Below are 24,957 nucleotides of genomic sequence, written 5' to 3' on the forward strand. Positions count from 1 at the left end.
ACCCAAAAAAAAAGAAAAGAAAAATAAGGAAGTATTAGGTACCTGATCGGCTTTAGTTGTTACAACTTCAGAAGCATTAGGTACCTGATCTTTCTGAATCTCGTTGACCGATACTTCCTTCTCATGTATTTGCCAAGGTAGTAGTGTTCTCGGCCTCTTAACCAATCTGTTGTACCTTATTACCCCCTTTATAAATGACATCCTCCATCATCTTCACTTCTTCTTCGGAAAGCTTGCCTCCAGCATTCAACTTTAGTAGTACGGATGCCATTAACTAAAGCTGCGTGCCAAGAATGTAATGTTTCAGCAATTTTTATCCCAACAATAACATGTGAATTGAACTTAAATAAAAATAATAGAATAAATGGTACCATGTCAGCCTTCTCCACCTTAGTCTTCCTTTTCTTCTTTTTCGGGGCAGTTGTCCCATAATATTTCGTTACTCCAACCTATAATGGGACGCCCCTCAATCGACCTGGATGTTCGGATCGGTCGATCGCTCTAGCAAGAATGTCATCACGACCATTGGGAGTGAATTTCCCTTCTTCTACCTCCTTCAATACGTTGTCCTATAATATATTAAATAAACTTCAAATTATATTTGTGACTAAAATAATAAAGTTAGTAATGAACTCGTCTTAATAAAATAATGCTTACTATGTTGGCCAACACTTCCCCATCATATTTGTCACGCGACCGGGATCCTTTAGGCGTGTGCCCTTCTTTATAAGTTAAATGCCGATCCAAGTTGGTCACTCCCTTTTCCACCTACACATTAACATGGTAACAGTTATACATGTAAATGTGTTTCAAGTCCAAGTGTGAAAATATGGATTTTTTTTTATACCTACAAGTAGACAATTTAGAGCCGCTCTTCTTTCCATAATCTATCTCAATATGCTTTACTTTATGATAAACTTCATGCCCACTCAAAATTCTAGAAGGTTGATGAAGTTCTTGTCTTCCGTTGAATGCTTTCTGCATCTTGCGATAACAATGGTCATGATACAAGAACCTCCTATTTCCCATATACACATACTTACGAGAAGACTTCAAGCATTCAGACTCGATATCCTCCCCACACAATGGACAAGCCTCTTTCCCATGAACTGTGTGCCCAGAAAGGTCGCCATAAGCCGGATAGTCAGATATTGTACACAATAACATTGCTCTCAAATTGAAAGTTTCGTTCTTATATGCATCAAATAATTCTATCCCACTATCCCACAACATTCACAAATCATCTAGAGGAGGTTCCAAATAGACAACTATACCATTTCCAGGTTGTTTAGGGCCAGAAATTAACAACGACAACATCAAATACTTTCTTTTCATGCACACATATGGAGGTAAGTTATAAATAGCCAACACTACTGGCCAAGTACTATGTTGGCTACTCATGTTTCTGTGTGGGTTCATTCCATCAGTGGATAGCGCTAGACGTAAGTTTCTAGGTTTATTGCCGAACTCAGGATACTTAGCGTCGAACGATTTCCATTGCATACCATCTGTCGGGTGTTTTAGCTTTCCATCATTTATTCTTCTTGTTTCATGCCAAGTTAATATTTTTGAATCATCGGGATTCGCATAAATCCTTATGAATCTTGGTATTACTGGAAAATACCACAACACCTTAGCCGGGATCCCTTCCTTATCCTTATAACGCCACTCCAAGCATTTAGGGCAATTGGTTAAGTTTTGATATAATTTCCAATACAATATGAAATCATTTGGACATGCATGTATTTTCTCATATTTCATACCCACTCCTCTTATTAGTTTTTTCGCCTCATATGTCTTAACAGGTAGAACATTACCATCTGGAAGCAAGTCCTTTATCAAGGCTAAAAAACTAGTGAAACACGTGTCACTCACCCCATTTGCCCCCTTGATAATATACAACTTCACCATAGCCGACATTTTTGTGAACTTACAACCAGGATACAGAGGTTCTCCAGACTCACACAACTTCTCATACATGTTGTTAATGTCATCCCAATTAATAGTGTCATCACATACATCTTCAAAAGCATTCGACTCATCATCATTCTCTTCATTATCTATAGACCTAACATTCAACTTCTCTGCTTCCAACTCTTCCAACTCAAAAAACTCGGCAAACTCAGGATCATCAGTTAGCCTTTCGTGTACCTCAACATCATCTTCTTCAGAGCTATTCTCGTCCTCTAATGGTTCCCCATGAAAAATCCAACGTGTATAGGATCGACTAAATCTCCACTTTTCTAGGTGTATTTTAACGTTCGGAAAAGCCATATAGCTAATATTACCACATCTTTCACAAGGACATGCAATACTAGAAGAACCATTCAAATTGTTCGAAACAACTTCATAAAATTCAGCTAAACCATCATTATAGTTGCGGTCACTCATATTTGCATCAATCATCCATGTTCGAGTCATTTTTCTACATTCGTAATATATAGGCAATTAATTCGTAAAATCCAATAATAGGCAAACAAATAAACGAAATTCAGGAAAGCAATTAAGCTAAATTATCAACAAATTAGATAATAACCCAAAAATCCTATATCTATAAGCGTTGCTAAGAAACATATATACTTGATTGATAAACACGATGAGGGAGATAAGACGGTGACAACAGTGACGGAGATGAAGACAGAGAGACGATCAGGGAGGAATGGAGGATGATATAGTAGCAGTATTAGCTTGTGTTTGTGTTTTGTAGCGTATAGCAGAATAAAGCAATTTGTTGTTCTTAAGATTTGCATTACATTAATAACAACGGTTACTCAGTATACAACCGTTGTTACAACCTAATAACAACGGGTTCTAAACAAACCGTTGTAATTACTTTTCACTAATTTTGCGCCAAATTATTAACAACGGTTAAAATGTATTACAGATTCAACCGTTGTTTTTAGTTTTTATATTAACAACGGTTTTGAAAGTATGACCCATCATTAATACCAATAACAACGGTTAACAACACAGAACCGTTGTAATTAAGTTTGGTAAAATTCGCGCCATCCATTCTACAACGTCTTTTGATGATTTTCGTGAATAAGCATTGTTAAAGGGCCGTTGTAGTTGCCTGTATTTGTTCTTTTAATAAGATTTCTAGAAGTAGAATCGATTAAAGAGTTAATCCACCGAGTTATATTGATTAGGGATGAATCGGCTCACCGTGCCCGAGTTGATATGAATTTGGATCTCGGGATCATTTATAATAGTTGGGTAGAGGTCACTATATAAATGGTAAAACATTCTTAAATGTTTTATATATATAACGATGAATGTTTGTTTTTCCCACTATTTCGTTGTTTTATGTTGATCTTTATTATCGCTCCTACACATATATGATATCAATTCGATTGTAACACGAGTCTCCGCTAAACCACCATAACTTTCGACAAATAGAATCTCTTTCTAAAATGAACTTTATAATAGGTTGTGGACTAGATCCATAGGAATCGTTCTATTTCATAGAACTCGATAGGAATCGTCCTATGGAACTATATGATTAACATCTTGAATTCCTAACATACCTATGTATGAATTCTTGTGAAGAATATGAATGGAAGTAGTACTTGATCAAAATATGTTTTGATAATGTCTTCTATGCATCCACGGTTCAGAAGTCTTCTTGCTTAAACTAAACACTTGTCATCAAAACACTTAAGTTGTTAAGCACATGACAATGTAAAATTGGTAAATTAATTTGTGAGAAATTTTAATTGACCAAATACCACTATAAAGTTCATCTTTGTGAAGGATTAACTAGGAATTTATATGAAGATAAGTCTTCATCAAGTAGAAATTCTTGAAGTGAGTGGGAGCAATAAGAAGCAAGTACCTATCTTAATTGTTAAGGATAGAACTAGACTCGAAAGAGAAGGTGTTAGACACTCTATTAATAGAGATAAGTTCTTAAATAAGTAAAGATCAAGGAAGTTGGTCGTGTGACACCAACATATTCCTTCTTAATCTATGACATTGGCATATCATTCTTGCCAAATACCACATCATGAGTATTTGATACAGATTAGTGGATTTCATCATCATATTTGGCATTATCATGTGATGACTAGCAAGAATAAGTTCAAATATTTGCATGAATGGAACTAGGATAGTTGTCATTTCATCAATGAACATATGAATGTTATAGTGTACTCATTTTAGTTTTGTATTTAGATATATATCTCAATAATTGTTATGGTGTATAATATGTCTAAATAAGAATATAATTTGTAGTTTTGCACAAAAGGTAGAGGGTTTTACCATTATGCAATTAAAACAAGTGTTGTGCCCTTACATACCACCATTGAGTTTATGGTGAGACCATACAAATCAAGGTAATTATAATCAAACTAAAATAAATGTCATACATATTATATAAGACTCAAATTGGTGAACCCCACTATTTCTCGATTCTCGATTGAAATTGCTCATAGATGCTAGTTTTGACTAGTGTCCCAAACCACTTGATGGTATGTGTGAATCTTGTATTCAAAGCAAGATTAATTTATGACTTTTTTCTAGAAAAGAATTATGAATATAGCAATATATTCGCCCTATTTACACTTTGAAGTGTATAGTCGAATACAATTTCAATCAAAAGGGGTTATTACTTCATCATCTCTTTTACCAACGAACTAGGTAGATACTTGGTATCCACTTAATGAGGTAAGAAGAGAAATTATTTGAATAAGTTCAAATGAAAGTTTAAAAGTATCAAAACCTAGAGATTAAAACCAAAGTATTGGTACTTTGTTAAAATAGGGAACAATAAAGTGAAGACTTTTGTATGCACCAAAAGGAGTGTGATATGGTATCACAAGTACACTTTCATTATGATATGATTGAATCTTTATATTATAGTTGGAGGTAGTTTCCGTTATAAAATTTGTCTAGTATTTATTTATTCCACTAAAACAAAACAAAGTTAAAGCAATGAAGTACAATTCATATATGGTATGATTAAACATGGTACCTAAGTTGTAGCTTGTTTCGAAAGAAAACATATGCTCTCTCTTCCTACATGATCCCGAGAACAAAGGGTTTGTGGCTCGTGATGCTGTCTATTAGAGATAAGAGGATTATCTCTTATAGACAGAGTGGGAGAAAATGTTCAAGAGCTACAAACTGAGAATAAGACGCAGGAATCAGTAAATATTTCTTTGAAATCTAAGTGGACAGGAGTTATGTTATTTTAGATAATAACAAACATGTAACTTATTATGATGCTTTATCTAGTTTCAACTCCGCAAAAGTCCAAAGCAAGCATAAACATGAAGCTTGATTGGTTGGTGGCAAGGGTTTTGCACGCAACAACAATGCATCATTGTATTCGGATATGATTTGATATAGTTGGATTTTAAATTCATCTTGCTTGAGTTTTGTTAATCGCAACTATTCTAAAGTAGGATGCGAACTTGAGAGGAAGTCTTAAGTAGATATCAAAGAGTTCAATTGTATGTTTTGATCATGTGATAAACATTTCTCGAATTGTCGAGTAGTTCTGTTTATACATGGAGTTTAGTGGGAGTAATGTGGTGTTATTAGTCTTATATAAAAGGGACATATTGATCATTGTGAATGATGGAAGACTTAGGAGAAGAATAATACATCTCTAAGGTATCCCGACCTATAAAGATAGTTATGAGAGGATATTAGCGTTAAATGAATATTTTTATATAGATAAGAGTCTAGTCAAGTTCAAAGGTATTGAACATGTAGAAATTGAATCCACTGGCTTCCGTTGCGGGATTAATTCATTACGCTTATATGTATCACCATTTTTAAATTTCATATACTTGGAGTATGACGAAAAGTTACAAATCGAATTTTTGAGAAAAGTCTCAATATAGCCATATAGTTCATTGGTTAGTTCTCTTGGAGCACTAAAGAAATGAAGCTAAGTGATTAGAATTGATATGGATTTATGTGCAAGGCGTTACACGATAACCATATTCTAATCACACTAGGATGGTTAGAGAACCATCCCGGCTATATTAATTAAGGAGGATATCTGCTAGATACGTTCTAGGCAGTAGAACAATGAGAGATTTACAACAAAAATTGAGTACACTTGCAATTATAAAAAAAAAATGCAAGTAGGAAGGGATGTTGTTAGGATTCGGTTTTATGAATTGGATGAACCATTGTAGTTCGTTCCAACAACCGAAGCTCCTATCCCTGCACACTGTGAGGACAAGTGGGAGTGATTTCAAGGCAAAGGAACCTATCTCTAGATTGGATCTGGACATGTACTCAAAAGGTTGTTAAGATAAAGATTATATAAAGGGAAATGATACAAGGTTAGGGAAAGTGCAAAGTGTTGCTAAAACTTGCTAACAAAGGCCTTTTCATAGGCTAAGCATGATAATTCATGCCATTTCAATTGAGTTGAGATGTATAGTTGTATTTAATATTGAGTATGGATTATAGATTATATAGTAATTGATATGGTATCAATTTTACATATGTGATAATGCATTCATCGTTTGAGTTTTATTAAAACTCTTTTATTACTTTGTTATATCCAAATAGGTTGTAAGGACAACGTTGAACCCTATTAAAGTGAACTGGATTAACATGGTATTGGCCCTTAGTTGCTTATATGAGGTGACGTCTCGAAGTAACTAGAGTGTGATGCGATTGACGGCAAGTTCAAGTGCCATATAGTCATGAGAGATGACTAGTCGATCACATAGGCAGACTGTATGGGACACTCTGTTGGGCAATGACCGCTTATAGAGTTCTGGCAATTTTTATAGCCTGGTCGTGGCGAGAGCTACTATAGTATTCTTATGAGTCGTTTCTTTGACTAAAGACGGTTCGCCTAAGATGGCATGGTTTTAGAGTGACTTTGATTTATGTTCTGCGACCTTCGTAATTGGGGTCTAATGGGCATGTTTTGGGTTTTGATGAGTTGTGGCTATTCGAAGGGAAGAGTGCAATGGGAATTGTGCATCCCTCATTAGGGTTATCTTATATCTCAAGGCCACTCGAGGAGTAATGAACTGGAAATGCGTGGGCACGCTTGGAAGGTATCTATGGTAGATAATTCTCGTCGGATAGTTGTTCTCCAGATCGAGGAAACCACTCTAGATATGATCAAATGCAAGTACGACTTGCAAGACACCTTGCATTGAGTGGGAGATAGTAATAGGACAAGAGAATTGGTGACGCACACTTGTCGCGGACAAGTGGGATATTGTTGGAGTATCTGTCCTCGACAATAATGCGATCACATGTTTAAATCTCATATTAAGAATACATAAGGGATTGTAATATTTTATTGTCAACTGATCCACAATAATGAAAACCGCACCGAATCGCTATGCTTTCCTAATAGAACAATTCGACCCTTACTTTAGTGCCTGGGTTGTATCGAACTTTCTATTGAGATAAGACGGTTGCCCTCTGTATTCGGCACAGAATACAGAGATATAATTAAGAAGTATTTTTGAGTAGTTTGTTAGATTGTTCAATGATGCAGAAGATGAGATTGTCTGTATTCCAAACATCTTCAACCCCATTCTATTTATATAGATATGAAAAGGTGTAGGGGGATGTATTTGGGAAGAGTAGTAACTTTTCACAAATTCCGACATATTAAATGTCTATTGTGGGAATTAAAACCCGTCAAAGTTTCCCGGGCATTGCCCCGAAGCCCCCGTCATAGTTGTTCAAATGAAAACTATTCCGTAAATTCATAAATAATTATGCAAGTGTACACTCCGTACTACCCGAACTTACATTATATTATAACAAACTTACCCATCTACGAACCAAACCCGAGCACGCTAAAATGAACCGGTAATTACACTTAAATTACCAACATTCCTCCCCCATTACCATCTGGAAGCAAGTCCTTTATCAAGGCTAAAAAACTAGTGAAACACGTGTCACTCACCCCATTTGCCCCCTTGATAATATACAACTTCACCATAGCCGACATTTTTGTGAACTTACAACCAGGATACAGAGGTTCTCCAGACTCACACAACTTCTCATACATGTTGTTAATGTCATCCCAATTAATAGTGTCATCACATACATCTTCAAAAGCATTCGACTCATCATCATTCTCTTCATTATCTATAGACCTAACATTCAACTTCTCTGCTTCCAACTCTTCCAACTCAAAAAACTCGGCAAACTCAGGATCATCAGTTAGCCTTTCGTGTACCTCAACATCATCTTCTTCAGAGCTATTCTCGTCCTCTAATGGTTCCCCATGAAAAATCCAACGTGTATAGGATCGACTAAATCTCCACTTTTCTAGGTGTATTTTAACGTTCGGAAAAGCCATATAGCTAATATTACCACATCTTTCACAAGGACATGCAATACTAGAAGAACCATTCAAATTGTTCGAAACAACTTCATAAAATTCAGCTAAACCATCATTATAGTTGCGGTCACTCATATTTGCATCAATCATCCATGTTCGAGTCATTTTTCTACATTCGTAATATATAGGCAATTAATTCAGAAAATCCAATAATAGGCAAACAAATAAACGAAATTCAGGAAAGCAATTAAGCTAAATTATCAACAAATTAGATAATAACCCAAAAATCCTATATCTATAAGCGTTGCTAAGAAACATATATACTTGATTGATAAACACGATGAGGGAGATAAGACGGTGACAACAGTGACGGAGATGAAGACAGAGAGACGATCAGGGAGGAATGGAGGATGATATAGTAGCAGTATTAGCTTGTGTTTGTGTTTTGTAGCGTATAGCAGAATAAAGCAATTTGTTGTTCTTAAGATTTGCATTACATTAATAACAACGGTTACTCAGTATACAACCGTTGTTACAACCTAATAACAACGGGTTCTAAACAAACCGTTGTAATTACTTTTCACTAATTTTGCGCCAAATTATTAACAACGGTTAAAATGTATTACAGATTCAACCGTTGTTTTTAGTTTTTATATTAACAACGGTTTTGAAAGTATGACCCATCATTAATACCAATAACAACGGTTAACAACACAGAACCGTTGTAATTAAGTTTGGTAAAATTCGCGCCATCCATTCTACAACGTCTTTTGATGATTTTCGTGAATAAGCATTGTTAAAGGGCCGTTGTAGTTGCCTGTATTTGTTCTTTTAATAAGATTTCTAGAAGTAGAATCGATTAAAGAGTTAATCCACCGAGTTATATTGATTAGGGATGAATCGGCTCACCGTGCCCGAGTTGATATGAATTTGGATCTCGGGATCATTTATAATAGTTGGGTAGAGGTCACTATATAAATGGTAAAACATTCTTAAATGTTTTATATATATAACGATGAATGTTTGTTTTTCCCACTATTTCGTTGTTTTATGTTGATCTTTATTATCGCTCCTACACATATATGATATCAATTCGATTGTAACACGAGTCTCCGCTAAACCACCATAACTTTCGACAAATAGAATCTCTTTCTAAAATGAACTTTATAATAGGTTGTGGACTAGATCCATAGGAATCGTTCTATTTCATAGAACTCGATAGGAATCGTCCTATGGAACTATATGATTAACATCTTGAATTCCTAACATACCTATGTATGAATTCTTGTGAAGAATATGAATGGAAGTAGTACTTGATCAAAATATGTTTTGATAATGTCTTCTATGCATCCACGGTTCAGAAGTCTTCTTGCTTAAACTAAACACTTGTCATCAAAACACTTAAGTTGTTAAGCACATGACAATGTAAAATTGGTAAATTAATTTGTGAGAAATTTTAATTGACCAAATACCACTATAAAGTTCATCTTTGTGAAGGATTAACTAGGAATTTATATGAAGATAAGTCTTCATCAAGTAGAAATTCTTGAAGTGAGTGGGAGCAATAAGAAGCAAGTACCTATCTTAATTGTTAAGGATAGAACTAGACTCGAAAGAGAAGGTGTTAGACACTCTATTAATAGAGATAAGTTCTTAAATAAGTAAAGATCAAGGAAGTTGGTCGTGTGACACCAACATATTCCTTCTTAATCTATGACATTGGCATATCATTCTTGCCAAATACCACATCATGAGTATTTGATACAGATTAGTGGATTTCATCATCATATTTGGCATTATCATGTGATGACTAGCAAGAATAAGTTCAAATATTTGCATGAATGGAACTAGGATAGTTGTCATTTCATCAATGAACATATGAATGTTATAGTGTACTCATTTTAGTTTTGTATTTAGATATATATCTCAATAATTGTTATGGTGTATAATATGTCTAAATAAGAATATAATTTGTAGTTTTGCACAAAAGGTAGAGGGTTTTACCATTATGCAATTAAAACAAGTGTTGTGCCCTTACATACCACCATTGAGTTTATGGTGAGACCATACAAATCAAGGTAATTATAATCAAACTAAAATAAATGTCATACATATTATATAAGACTCAAATTGGTGAACCCCACTATTTCTCGATTCTCGATTGAAATTGCTCATAGATGCTAGTTTTGACTAGTGTCCCAAACCACTTGATGGTATGTGTGAATCTTGTATTCAAAGCAAGATTAATTTATGACTTTTTTCTAGAAAAGAATTATGAATATAGCAATATATTCGCCCTATTTACACTTTGAAGTGTATAGTCGAATACAATTTCAATCAAAAGGGGTTATTACTTCATCATCTCTTTTACCAACGAACTAGGTAGATACTTGGTATCCACTTAATGAGGTAAGAAGAGAAATTATTTGAATAAGTTCAAATGAAAGTTTAAAAGTATCAAAACCTAGAGATTAAAACCAAAGTATTGGTACTTTGTTAAAATAGGGAACAATAAAGTGAAGACTTTTGTATGCACCAAAAGGAGTGTGATATGGTATCACAAGTACACTTTCATTATGATATGATTGAATCTTTATATTATAGTTGGAGGTAGTTTCCGTTATAAAATTTGTCTAGTATTTATTTATTCCACTAAAACAAAACAAAGTTAAAGCAATGAAGTACAATTCATATATGGTATGATTAAACATGGTACCTAAGTTGTAGCTTGTTTCGAAAGAAAACATATGCTCTCTCTTCCTACATGATCCCGAGAACAAAGGGTTTGTGGCTCGTGATCTTTGTCTATTAGAGATAAGAGGATTATCTCTTATAGACAGAGTGGGAGAAAATGTTCAAGAGCTACAAACTGAGAATAAGACGCAGAATCGTAAATATTTCTTTGAAATCTAAGTGGACAGGAGTTATGTTATTTTAGATAATAACAAACATGTAACTTATTATGATGCTTTATCTAGTTTCAACTCCGCAAAAGTCCAAAGCAAGCATAAACATGAAGCTTGATTGGTTGGTGGCAAGGGTTTTGCACGCAACAACAATGCATCATTGTATTCGGATATGATTTGATATAGTTGGATTTTAAATTCATCTTGCTTGAGTTTTGTTAATCGCAACTATTCTAAAGTAGGATGCGAACTTGAGAGGAAGTCTTAAGTAGATATCAAAGAGTTCAATTGTATGTTTTGATCATGTGATAAACATTTCTCGAATTGTCGAGTAGTTCTGTTTATACATGGAGTTTAGTGGGAGTAATGTGGTGTTATTAGTCTTATATAAAAGGGACATATTGATCATTGTGAATGATGGAAGACTTAGGAGAAGAATAATACATCTCTAAGGTATCCCGACCTATAAAGATAGTTATGAGAGGATATTAGCGTTAAATGAATATTTTTATATAGATAAGAGTCTAGTCAAGTTCAAAGGTATTGAACATGTAGAAATTGAATCCACTGGCTTCCGTTGCGGGATTAATTCATTACGCTTATATGTATCACCATTTTTAAATTTCATATACTTGGAGTATGACGAAAAGTTACAAATCGAATTTTTGAGAAAAGTCTCAATATAGCCATATAGTTCATTGGTTAGTTCTCTTGGAGCACTAAAGAAATGAAGCTAAGTGATTAGAATTGATATGGATTTATGTGCAAGCAGTTACACGATAACCATATTCTAATCACACTAGGATGGTTAGAGAACCATCCCGGCTATATTAATTAAGGAGGATATCTGCTAGATACGTTCTAGGCAGTAGAACAATGAGAGATTTACAACAAAAATTGAGTACACTTGCAATTATAAAAAAAAAATGCAAGTAGGAAGGGATGTTGTTAGGATTCGGTTTTATGAATTGGATGAACCATTGTAGTTCGTTCCAACAACCGAAGCTCCTATCCCTGCACACTGTGAGGACAGTGGGAGTGATTTCAAGGCAAAGGAACCTATCTCTAGATTGGATCTGGACATGTACTCAAAAGGTTGTTAAGATAAAGATTATATAAAGGGAAATGATACAAGGTTAGGGAAAGTGCAAAGTGTTGCTAAAACTTGCTAACAAAGGCCTTTTCATAGGCTAAGCATGATAATTCATGCCATTTCAATTGAGTTGAGATGTATAGTTGTATTTAATATTGAGTATGGATTATAGATTATATAGTAATTGATATGGTATCAATTTTACATATGTGATAATGCATTCATCGTTTGAGTTTTATTAAAACTCTTTTATTACTTTGTTATATCCAAATAGGTTGTAAGGACAACGTTGAACCCTATTAAAGTGAACTGGATTAACATGGTATTGGCCCTTAGTTGCTTATATGAGGTGACGTCTCGAAGTAACTAGAGTGTGATGCGATTGACGGCAAGTTCAAGTGCCATATAGTCATGAGAGATGACTAGTCGATCACATAGGCAGACTGTATGGGACACTCTGTTGGGCAATGACCGCTTATAGAGTTCTGGCAATTTTTATAGCCTGGTCGTGGCGAGAGCTACTATAGTATTCTTATGAGTCGTTTCTTTGACTAAAGACGGTTCGCCTAAGATGGCATGGTTTTAGAGTGACTTTGATTTATGTTCTGCGACCTTCGTAATTGGGGTCTAATGGGCATGTTTTGGGTTTTGATGAGTTGTGGCTATTCGAAGGGAAGAGTGCAATGGGAATTGTGCATCCCTCATTAGGGTTATCTTATATCTCAAGGCCACTCGAGGAGTAATGAATTGGAAATGCGTGGCCACGCTTGGAAGGTATCTATGGTAGATAATTCTCGTCGGATAGTTGTTCTCCAGATCGAGGAAACCACTCTAGATATGATCAAATGCAAGTACGACTTGCAAGACACCTTGCATTGAGTGGGAGATAGTAATAGGACAAGAGAATTGGTGACGCACACTTGTCGCGGACAAGTGGGATATTGTTGGAGTATCTGTCCTCGACAATAATGCGATCACATGTTTAAATCTCATATTAAGAATACATAAGGGATTGTAATATTTTATTGTCAACTGATCCACAATAATGAAAACCGCACCGAATCGCTATGCTTTCCTAATAGAACAATTCGACCCTTACTTTAGTGCCTGGGTTGTATCGAACTTTCTATTGAGATAAGACGGTTGCCCTCTGTATTCGGCACAGAATACAGAGATATAATTAAGAAGTATTTTTGAGTAGTTTGTTAGATTGTTCAATGATGCAGAAGATGAGATTGTCTGTATTCCAAACATCTTCAACCCCATTCTATTTATATAGATATGAAAAGGTGTAGGGGGATGTATTTGGGAAGAGTAGTAACTTTTCACAAATTCCGACATATTAAATGTCTATTGTGGGAATTAAAACCCGTCAAAGTTTCCCGGGCATTGCCCCGAAGCCCCCGTCATAGTTGTTCAAATGAAAACTATTCCGTAAATTCATAAATAATTATGCAAGTGTACACTCCGTACTACCCGAACTTACATTATATTATAACAAACTTACCCATCTACGAACCAAACCCGAGCACGCTAAAATGAACCGGTAATTACACTTAAATTACCAACATTCCTCCCCCATTTAAGCGTAATTCAAGATTTTAAATAAGTTAACAAACATACCAATTTATGCATAAATGAAAATGTCACGAAGATTGAATTTCCACATAGTGAAATTACACATTCCAAATATTCGAGTATCGGGGTGTGACTAAGCATTGAACCCTTTCTACCCATTTTGAATACATGAAGATAACTCACACATAAATTAATTTACTTCTAAAATTACATAAACCGACACTTAATTACAAGCCTAGTGTCCCATATCTATTCATGAACATTTCAGGAGTCAAACCCATACTCCCTTGAAGCGGCTGTACTTCATGTTCACATAGGTTGATTCTTTTCATCGTGTCCTTGCAAACACACTTTTTCAAAAGATCAATCTCACAACATGCAAGTCTAAGCACACACCCCGGGATATAAATTATTGTGTGCTTCAATCTCTTAACAATAGGCCTTCCACATTGAATTCAGCCTCTAACGTTGTATTAGAGGGGAATTGGGTATCCTATCGCCAAGGATCTTATACGAGTTTTAGACTCATCCCGTCAACCGACTTAATAACCAAGTCCATAATTGACCCTTCATGCAAAGTGATCAACTAAAAATTGAGATCTCACAAAACAACCAACATCAATTCCCATTTATGATAGTCCATAAACTGTGTTATAACAAACACCCCGGTGCGCACCGTTATTCACTATCAAAAATTATATGAATGAAATTGGTCAAATACTTTAAGGAGCATCGTAGATTATTTTCTTCAGCTACTTAGCCTTTTAACCGGCTATATGCTAACACTATGCATACCAACTCCAATGTCAAATTTTTAAAGCAAATCCGCTTCTTGGAAACCATAAGCTAATGGTGCCTCCCATAAGCAAAAACACTCTACCACTTGTAGAAATGACCATCTACATTGGTAAATCAATTGGCATAACATTTTCCCTCTATAACCGAAGAAAAAACGACATAGAACAAACCATAATACATGGTTTACTTTATACATTTTCACACTTGCCTAATCGCTCGTCAAATATGAGTACTAGCTAAACTAGTATACTTATTCAACTTGTCAAACCGCAATAATTAAGCGCTTGTGAAAAACCTGAGTAATAACTCCACTTTTATTATTGAATAAAATGTCATACTCACCCTTTGAGAGTATTAAAATTGGCATAACATTTTCCCTCTATAACCGAAGGAAAAACGACATAGAACAAACCATAATACATGGTTTACTTTATACATTTTCACACTTGCCTAATCGCTCGTCAAATATGAGTACTAGCTAAACTAGTATACTTATTCAACTTGTCAAACCGCAATAATTAAGCGCTTGTGAAAAACCTGAGTAATAACTCCACTTTTATTATTGAATAAAATGTCATACTCACCCTTTGAGAGTATTAAAATTGGCATAACATTTTCCCTCTATAACCGAAGGAAAAACGACATAGAACAAACCATAATACATGGTTTACTTTATACATTTTCACACTTGCCTAATCGCTCGTCAAATATGAGTACTAGCTAAACTAGTATACTTATTCAACTTGTCAAACCGCAATAATTAAGCGCTTGTGAAAAACCTGAGTAATAACTCCACTTTTATTATTGAATAAAATGTCATACTCAACCTTTGAGAGTATTAATTGGTATATAATAATCATACTCTCACCCTTGATCCATGGATCATATTACCTCCCCCATGTCCTTCATAGAAGAAAACGATGACAGAACCACATCTTACAAGGTAAATCATCTTTGCTACGGTCTATGCCAAAGATCAACTTGTCAAAAATCCTACAACAAATGACTACTCCATTACCGGACTCGTCAAAAACTGTACATTCAATATTACTGATGTACCTCTTACATGGTTAAACCACATAACTCCATAATCTCACCATAGTTATAGCAAACCATCATTCTCAAGATTATATGGTAAAATCAATTACATCAGCAAACTTAAAATGCTTTACATATGACATTGACAGGTTAAACATTCATGCAAAACATTAGCACACTAACAACATTATTAAATAACCAATCAAATATCCATTGATCAAAACACTAATTTCCATAAACATTCTTCTAGACAATGTTCATCTCACATAATATTCAATGTAAGAGATAACACAATTTGAAAAATTTATAGCTATACATGGGTGACTTTGAAATTCCTCCTTGAAAAAACTAGCATATTTAACCAAGATACCATATATTGGCCCTTAGTACCGCCCTACCTCAATACACCATGTTTTAATCTATATATATGAATCCATATATAATTGCTTACTCATATTCCATGTATTAAATCCAAGAGAGTATTATACTAAATGTAATTATGTCATGAAACAATGCACAATAGCCGCATCACAAAGGCATAATCATCATTAAAACAATTGATCAATTAACACATATGTTAACAAACGTATTCAAAAAGGAATACACTAGAAAAATATCAACAAACAATTTTTTTTTTTTTTTTACCATCTCATTAACTTGCCCCAAAAATAACACAAGTTCAAATAACAATGAGAACAAAATTAGACATAAAATAATATTCCTTTACATGGATGAGTCTTGATCTCCACCTTAAACCAAACAAGAGTGTCTCAAGTCACCATAGAACCCGAACTTGACACTATCCAAAATCATTACACTATGTTATTGAGTCATACAAACACTCGTATGATAACCGCTCATTCCCACATTCTCGTATATCATAAAGGAGGGGCCACTAATGATATACTTACCCACTTCATAAAATATATGGATATTAAAATCCAAACCCACAAAGTACATGTATAGCAGCATGATCGATAACTTCCATGCTAATACAAAGTACTTGTCATCTCACGATATGTGTATCATAAGCATCGTGTGAGTGAATAGAACTCAAGCCCTTATGAAGGTCCATAATGTCATACAAGACATAACAGAGTTATTATGCATACAAAATTTATGCCGCAATATTCCATTGATGCGTATAAAGATAATGGCAGAGTTAATCAACGGGTCATCCCTAGACCCCATCATTATATATGTACAATCACTTAAAACTCACATATTAAGATTATATTAAGATTTTACTCCATCGTTAAGCATGCCCCAATCATTAGAAATAAAACATCAAATATAAAGATATAAATTTATTTCATACATTTGGTAGATTCAATCAAAATAATTAATTACCAAATTATTGTGGATCATCGGTCATAAACAAGCCCATGTCACTTGATCTTCACCGTATAAGATTTCCAAGTGCATTAAGAACATATGATATAAAACCAAACTAAGATATTGGTCATAACCCATACGCTACCGAAAATTCCATCCCTAGCAACAACAGGACAAGGTTATTCCATGGTCAATTTCATGGCATTTCTCATTTTCAAAAAAAATTTCATCTAAGCAAACTCCATGCTCATAGATAATCATAGTCAACCAACATAAAATTTGTGCATGCAGACATATATGCATCCAATAAAGGTCTTTAATGATATCTACTATTGATCATATAAGCGGTTTTAATGCAAATGAATAACTCGAAAAACAATAATCAAATCACTTAAACATGAAACATGACCATCAATCCATCATACATGTATCAAAGTCATTATTATTGCCTTATTGGTCTTATTAATCCTATTAACGGCATGCATAGAATTAATCATGATGTCACATTAATAAAAACTAAGCACATGATTAGAACAAAATTAAGGATGCAACAATTCTAACCAATTCCAATTCTTGCATAAACAAGTGCATCAATTCATATTCATGGGAATTTTTATTAAACCATCGAACACTAAAAAGAATTTCACTTATCTTATTGTCATTTCAGAAATCAACTTTTGAAGGCATAAAACCCAATATGTCATCATCAATAAGAAGCATACGTTTCATGTCAGGGACTTCATTTTCCAAAAATAAAACCCAATTCTCTGACCCACGGCGTCAAATTTCTTTGCATTCCAGTCATATTGCCGTATCAATCGGGTACCAACCGCTTAGATCCATAATCGTTCTCATAAACTAGAATTTGACGCCTATTCTTGTAATTCTCAAAAATCAATTTACAATGCAAACTACGTGATTCCATTTTCCGAAATCAAAACCCTCAAACTTCATTGTTTTAACCTTCATTGTCATTTCCATAGCGTTCGTCATCTTGAAAGATTTCGATTGTTCTATTAGATTGTTAGAAAATTGTACACGAACTGAAAAGACAATAATGAAAACCGCACCGAATCGCTATGCTTTCCTAATAGAACAATTCGACCCTTACTTTAGTGCCTGGGTTGTATCGAACTTTCTATTGAGATAAGACGGTTGCCCTCTGTATTCGGCACAGAATACAGAGATATAATTAAGAAGTATTTTTGAGTAGTTTGTTAGATTGTTCAATGATGCAGAAGATGAGATTGTCTGTATTCCAAACATCTTCAACCCCATTCTATTTATATAGATATGAAAAGGTGTAGGGGGATGTATTTGGGAAGAGTAGTAACTTTTCACAAATTCCGACATATTAAATGTCTATTGTGGGAATTAAAACCCGTCAAAGTTTCCCGGGCATTGCCCCGAAGCCCCCGTCATAGTTGTTCAAATGAAAACTATTCCGTAAATTCATAAATAATTATGCAAGTGTACACTCCGTACTACCCGAACTTACATTATATTATAACAAACTTACCCATCTACGAACCAAACCCGAGCACGCTAAAATGAACCGGTAATTACACTTAAATTACCAACAAGTTTGACATTACTGTCGTATGACGGTGGTGATCAGTTGATCCCTTAAGGTAATACCTCTAGGGCAACATTCTTAATTGATTAATTAATTAATTGTATGACGATACAAGTTAATTAATTCCTTATAATTGAACGAATGATTTTGTGAGTAAGATTACGTATCTTATTGTAATTCGATTAAATAAGATTCGTACAAAGTAATTAAATTGTTTTATTACTTAAAGTTTATTTATTGTTTATGAAAGAACTAAAATAAAGAATGAATTGTTTATTATAAATACAAGTAGTTGTGATTTATAATTCTATGACCCATTTTAAGTTATTGTAATTGTGAATTACTAGTTAATTTTTGTATGTGATTTATTTTATTTATATAATGATTTTTAATAAGTTAAAAATGCATTATTTAAATTACATGTCTAATAACATGTCCAAAATGTCACACTACACAAATTGCCATTTAACAAACTTAAAATGGACCCATATTATATGGATGAGCCGTGAAGATAGAAGGATAAGGAGATGGTTATGCTTTGTTCTTTTAATTAGTGGAAGGCATAATGATGACCTACTAACCATACGCTTGCATGCCTACTCTCTTGAAAAGAGAAAACAGAAAAAGTATTGGGTTCTCTTCCCATGAAAAACCCGGTCACCCATAAAGAATAAGGATAGTTTATCTCTTCTTATACAATTATTCATTCTTGTGTACAAGTTCATCAAATTGGTGATTAACTTATCTCTCTAGTTTTAGTTTTTGAACAACACTAGAAAACTCATATAATCTCTAATATTATTCATATATTATTAGAAGTAGTAATCTTATAATATTGGTATTTTAAGGGCACGTATATTAATTTCTAGTAACTAAATTAATATTTGTATTTAGAAGGATTTCCTTGGTACAAATCCTTAAGGAGTAGATCTTGCAATTTTTTGGGGCATTTGGATTATTCTTAAGAAGACTAACTTGGTAGGAGACCAATTTATAATAAACCATTTTCAACCACCTTGTAAGAATTACTAAATTCTTCTCTTTTATTCTAATAGTTATGCATGCATAAGTTCCTTTACGTTTTATGACTAAACTTATAAACACTTAGATATTAGATATGTCTAACAAGAGATATATGAATCCATCATGAGTCATAAGGGATGACTAGTCGATCACATAGGCAGACGGTATGGGACACTCTGTCGGGCAGTGACCACTTATAGAGTTCTGGAAATTCATAAAGCCTGGTCGTGGCGAGAGCTACTGTAGCATTCTTATGAGTCGATTATTTTGACTAGAGACTATTCGCCCAAGTTGGCACAAGTTTCTGATTGGCTTTGATTTATACTCTACGACTGTCATAACTGAAGTCAAATAAGTATATTTTGGGTCATGATGAAATGTGGCTATACGAAGGGAATATTGCGATAGGAATTGTCTACCCCCGGTTGTTTGAAATCTCAGGGCCACTCGAGGAGTAGTGAACTGAAAATGCGTGGCCACGCTCGGAAGGTATCTACGGTAGATAATTCCGGTCAGACAGTTACGCTCCAGATCAGGGAAACCACTCAAGATATGATCAAATGCAAGTACGACCTGCAAGACACCTTGCATTGAGTGAGAGATTGTAATAGGACAAGAGAATTGGTGACGCACACTTGTCTCGGACAAGTGGGAGATTGTTGGAGTATGTGTCCTCAACAATAGTGTGATCACATGTTTAAATCTCAAATTAAGGATGCGTAAGGGATGATAAATAATATAGTCAACTTATCAACATTAATTAGTAATGTTTGGCTGACTAGAAATTGACGTTACTGTCATGTTGACAGTGGTGATTAGTTGATCCCTTCGGTCACACCTAAAGGATGACGCACAAATGGAAAAAGTAATTATTTGTATTTGATAAAAATTAATTAATCCCTTATAAATATTGAGTTATATGAGTTTTTGAACTCGTAATTGTAAATGAGATTTATAATTATTTTGAGGTAAAAGTAGTAAGTTAATTATATTTACAATAAAGTTATAAATTAATTAAAATGGGCATTGTCATACCCATTATATGTTGTGATAATAATAGAATATTGCTCAGCAAGTTAAGTATATATTTATCGGTTATTAATTTGTCACATAACAGTTATTTGGTTAAATTAATATTTAATTATGCTAGATAATTAAATACACAATTTATAAGCATTTACGGAACAAATGTCGAAAACCGAAATGGACTCGTAAACACCTCTATAACCGGTTTTATGTGGAGTGTTTAAGACTCCATTCGGTTTTTGTCTTTTGTGTTTGGAAAAGATGCTTGAAAACATAATTATTACACTTTCTCTATTATCACAACCTACTCTTACACCTAGTCTAATGCTACAATTAAAAATAGAAAAGCAAAAACCCACTCAACTATAAGAGGGGAACCGGTTTTGTGCTCTTAATATAGAGCACTTGTTGCTCTATTTTTCTCACTTGATGCATTACTTAACCTCTCTCTAACATCTCTCATATAAACTCTCTAAAATAATATAGTGATATTATTCCTAAATTGCTAGAGTAGTAATATTATATAAGGGTTATTACTACAAATTTCTAGTTAAAAACTTGTAGTAATTTTTGTGTTTAATCTTGGGTGTTCTCTAAATGAGGTGTTCTTATTTGAGCACTTGGTTGGAAGATAATCCTACTATTCAAAGCTCAAGAACAAGTGAAGGTAAGAGACCTTCCTTGTGCCCAATAATCAGAAAATAACAATGTAAGGAACATTGTTTTTCTCATTTTATTTCTTATTTAGTTATGCATGCACTAGATCTAAAGAACTCACATTAAAATGTTAATTAGTTCACTATAAGATATGTCTTATAAGAGGTATATGAACCTAACAGTTTCTCTTATCCTTTCAACAAGACTTGTAAGACATAAATCAACTCAAGGCTTGTTAGACCATGCATATAGTTTATTAGGAAGAATTAAATTGATTGTAGGAGTTGTATAGTCATGACTGACTCGGCTCCGGGACCCAAACCTTCCTAGGACTCATTTATGTTATATCACCATGAATAGCGAAAACCAAGTCGACTTATTGGTGTTGTACAGTCTTGACCGACTCGGCTCTGAGACCTAAGTTTCCCCTAGAAATCGTAAGATATACATTAAATCGATTCCAACAATAATAATTACTTGCATCTATGAAACTTATTTCTTTGATCTCACCTTGATCCCCCTATGATCCCATGATTCCCTAGTATTGTTTATCATTTGTTCACACCCTTGTTTTATTGCTTGTTTACCTTTCATTTCTTTTATTAGTTTAGAATCATCAACCAAACCAATTGTGACAAACCTAGTGCAACTACAATTAGATTGAACAATTTGAGTACTCCCATCCTTTGAGTTCGACCCTGACTTGCTTGCTATGCTAGTAGTTGGGTATAAATATGTTTGAGAGCATACAATAACACGCTTATTAGTTTTACAGTTGGAGTCGGATGCGTTCCATTCTCGATCATATCTTGAATTTCATGTTTGAGACGGTAACAGTTTTTCGTATCATGACCTTTGCCTCGGTGGAAGGCACAATAAGCCTCAGAATTGTGGGACCTTTTCTGTTGTTCCAACGGTAGTTCTGGAGTAGGACCAATATGAGTCAGTTTCCCTTGGGCCGTAAGTCTTTCTAGGGCATATGCATAAGTACACCCTATATCAATGAATGCTCTTGGACCAGAGCGTTGCGGTTTTCTAGGAGTTCCTCCCGAGAAATTAATTGCTTCAATATGATTGGCAGAAGCCGGGGCCCTTGCCTTAGATGAAGAGGCACCTTAGTATCCCTTATGCTTTTCTGTCTCACTTTTCCGGAAACCATCCTCAATTCTTATTCCGACTCGAATAAGTTCCTTAAATGAGCCAAAGTTTTGATACTTGATTTCAGTTTGATATGCGGGTTGAAGATTCTTCAGGAACATATCAGCCATTTCGGTTTCATCTGGCTTCTTAGCCAACTTCACGCTTTCAGCACGCCACCTTGCAAGTAAATCAGTAAATCCCTCCTTTTCCTTCTGCGTCATAACCTCTAGTGTTCTCATGTTGGTCCGGATTTCAACATTATCGCCATAGTGCTTACAGAACTCCACTGTGATATCTTCGAACGTAGGGAAGTTCTTAAGCTTAAGATTATAGAAGCACGCCTTCGGGTGTTCTTCTAAGGATTGGGCAAAGATTTGGGTGAGCATATCAGCAGGTACTCCCCTTAGTGCCAAGTACTCCTTATAGGACTTAACATGATGAACTGGGTCTTCTGTGCCCTTAAGCTTGGGAATGTCTATGAGCACAAAATGGGTAGGTAACCTGTCCAAAACTGGAGCATAGATCCTAGCATTTTCGAAGTGAATTCTCTCTCCTCGGGAGATCTTCATCTTGTTTTCAACCAACTTAAGCCTTTTTTGGAATTCAGTGGGTTGAGGAGTCACTGGTTCTTCCACGACGAGCTTGGTCTCAATAACGGTCAAACGAGCCATCACTTGTTCCAAAGTATCATTCATCTTAGTCACTAGAGCTTCCATTGCTTTCTTTCTGGTCATAGGTGGCCTTTTTACAAGAAAAACCCCGAACTAATCAATACTTGAACCAAAATGACCTGCATAGTTTAGGACTTGACTGACACACTTGACCATTGACTCAAACATGACTCAAAGACAGGCTTAGACCCGGGAAATGAATTAAGTTGCTCATTTGCAAAGGGTCTCACATGTGGAAGGGGTCTTTGACTTAACAAGGGCTATGACTCGACTTAAACTAACTTCACAGACTTAGACTTAACTTCGACTCGATGTGACTGACCCGTGGTTGAACTAAACGTGGTCCATGGGCTCGTAAAAAACGCTTAGTGTGGCCTAAAGGAAGGTTTTTTTACTTTGACTCGGACCACTTGGTCGACAGCCATGACCCGGACCCAAGAGTGAGCTTCGGTGACCCAACTGGGTCGTGTTCTAGATAAGACATGGTTCATTTGAACCTTAGACTAGACTAGACATGACTAAACACAAACAAACATAAGCCTAACAAAGCTAAACTTAACCCGACTGATTCAAACTCTATTCTAGGTTTGGATTAGGTTCAGAACATGGTTCATTTGAATTTTAAAATCGAAGAGGATTGAATTAAATTAAGCTTTTAATTGGGCAGCATGCCGGCTATAAAAGGCTTATTGTGGTCAAAAATTATAATCCTAATTCGGCAGCATTCCGACTTGAAAACAAATTATTTTCAAAAGAGGTAAGTTCAAAAGTTCGGGTTTGAAAACTTGGTCTAAGGATTTTCGAAAAAAAGTTGAACACGACACAAATTTCGAAAAGGCAAACGGGTTAATTTTTTTAAAAACGTCATTTTAAAAAAAAAAACAAAAAGACTGTACACGGGAATCACGTAGCAAGTAGTCATTCGCATACGAGCATCAATTTATGAATCCTAGACTCAACTAAGTCTCAGTCGGTCTTCTAAATTGGGTCTATGCCAATGATCCCACTTCATCTTGGAAGGCAAGCCCCCATATATAAGCCCGTAGCTTATGGTAGAACAAGTACTTGAAGATTCAGTGGAGACCACCTTGATATTTAAACCAGGGATAGTGGACGTCATCTCTTTACCTTGAAATCGACCCAGGGGGGAGATGGCCCGGACCTAAAGTCTCAATTGGGTTTATGCATGATAAAAAAGCAAACAAATATAAATTCAATCGATTGGCCATTGTTTAACTATTCAAGTTACACTAGTCCCCAGCGGAGTCGCCAAAATGTGGATGTGGGAATTTGATGTATCCACAAGGGTTTTTCAAACACAAAGAGTCGCCACCGAATTAAAGGAAAACTCATAAACCGTCTTATAGAAAAAGGATTCGTGTGAAATTACATGTTGGGAAGCTCGTTCAAACACCCAACCCCGCCCGTTGTAAACAACGGCCTCTACTAATGTCAAACAATGGCCAATATTAATCGAACAAGTATTTGTCGTATGCATTCATTCATTTTAAACCCTAACATGTGAAAGCAATTTTAGTGGTTTAAATACACGTAACTTCGTCAAGTGATTTAAACATGTGTGTCCATTAAACCATTCTAGCATAAATAAACACACAAAGATAAGAGAAAGAAACTTCTTACTCAAGCGACGTTGTAACAAACATGGGTTAGATCACAATAACAATCGCAATAAAACCGTAAGCAAACAAGGAAGGCATTAACAAACACCTAAGCAATCGAAACAAAGCCTCTTGGCCGAACACCTTACTTGGCCAACATGGCCTACTACTAGTTCATACATGACCTATTCTAGGTCAAGTCAGGTTGCAAACACG

This window comes from Silene latifolia, chromosome 9 (genome assembly GCF_048544455.1).
Source record: "Silene latifolia isolate original U9 population chromosome 9, ASM4854445v1, whole genome shotgun sequence".
Lineage (NCBI taxonomy): Eukaryota > Viridiplantae > Streptophyta > Magnoliopsida > Caryophyllales > Caryophyllaceae > Silene > Silene latifolia.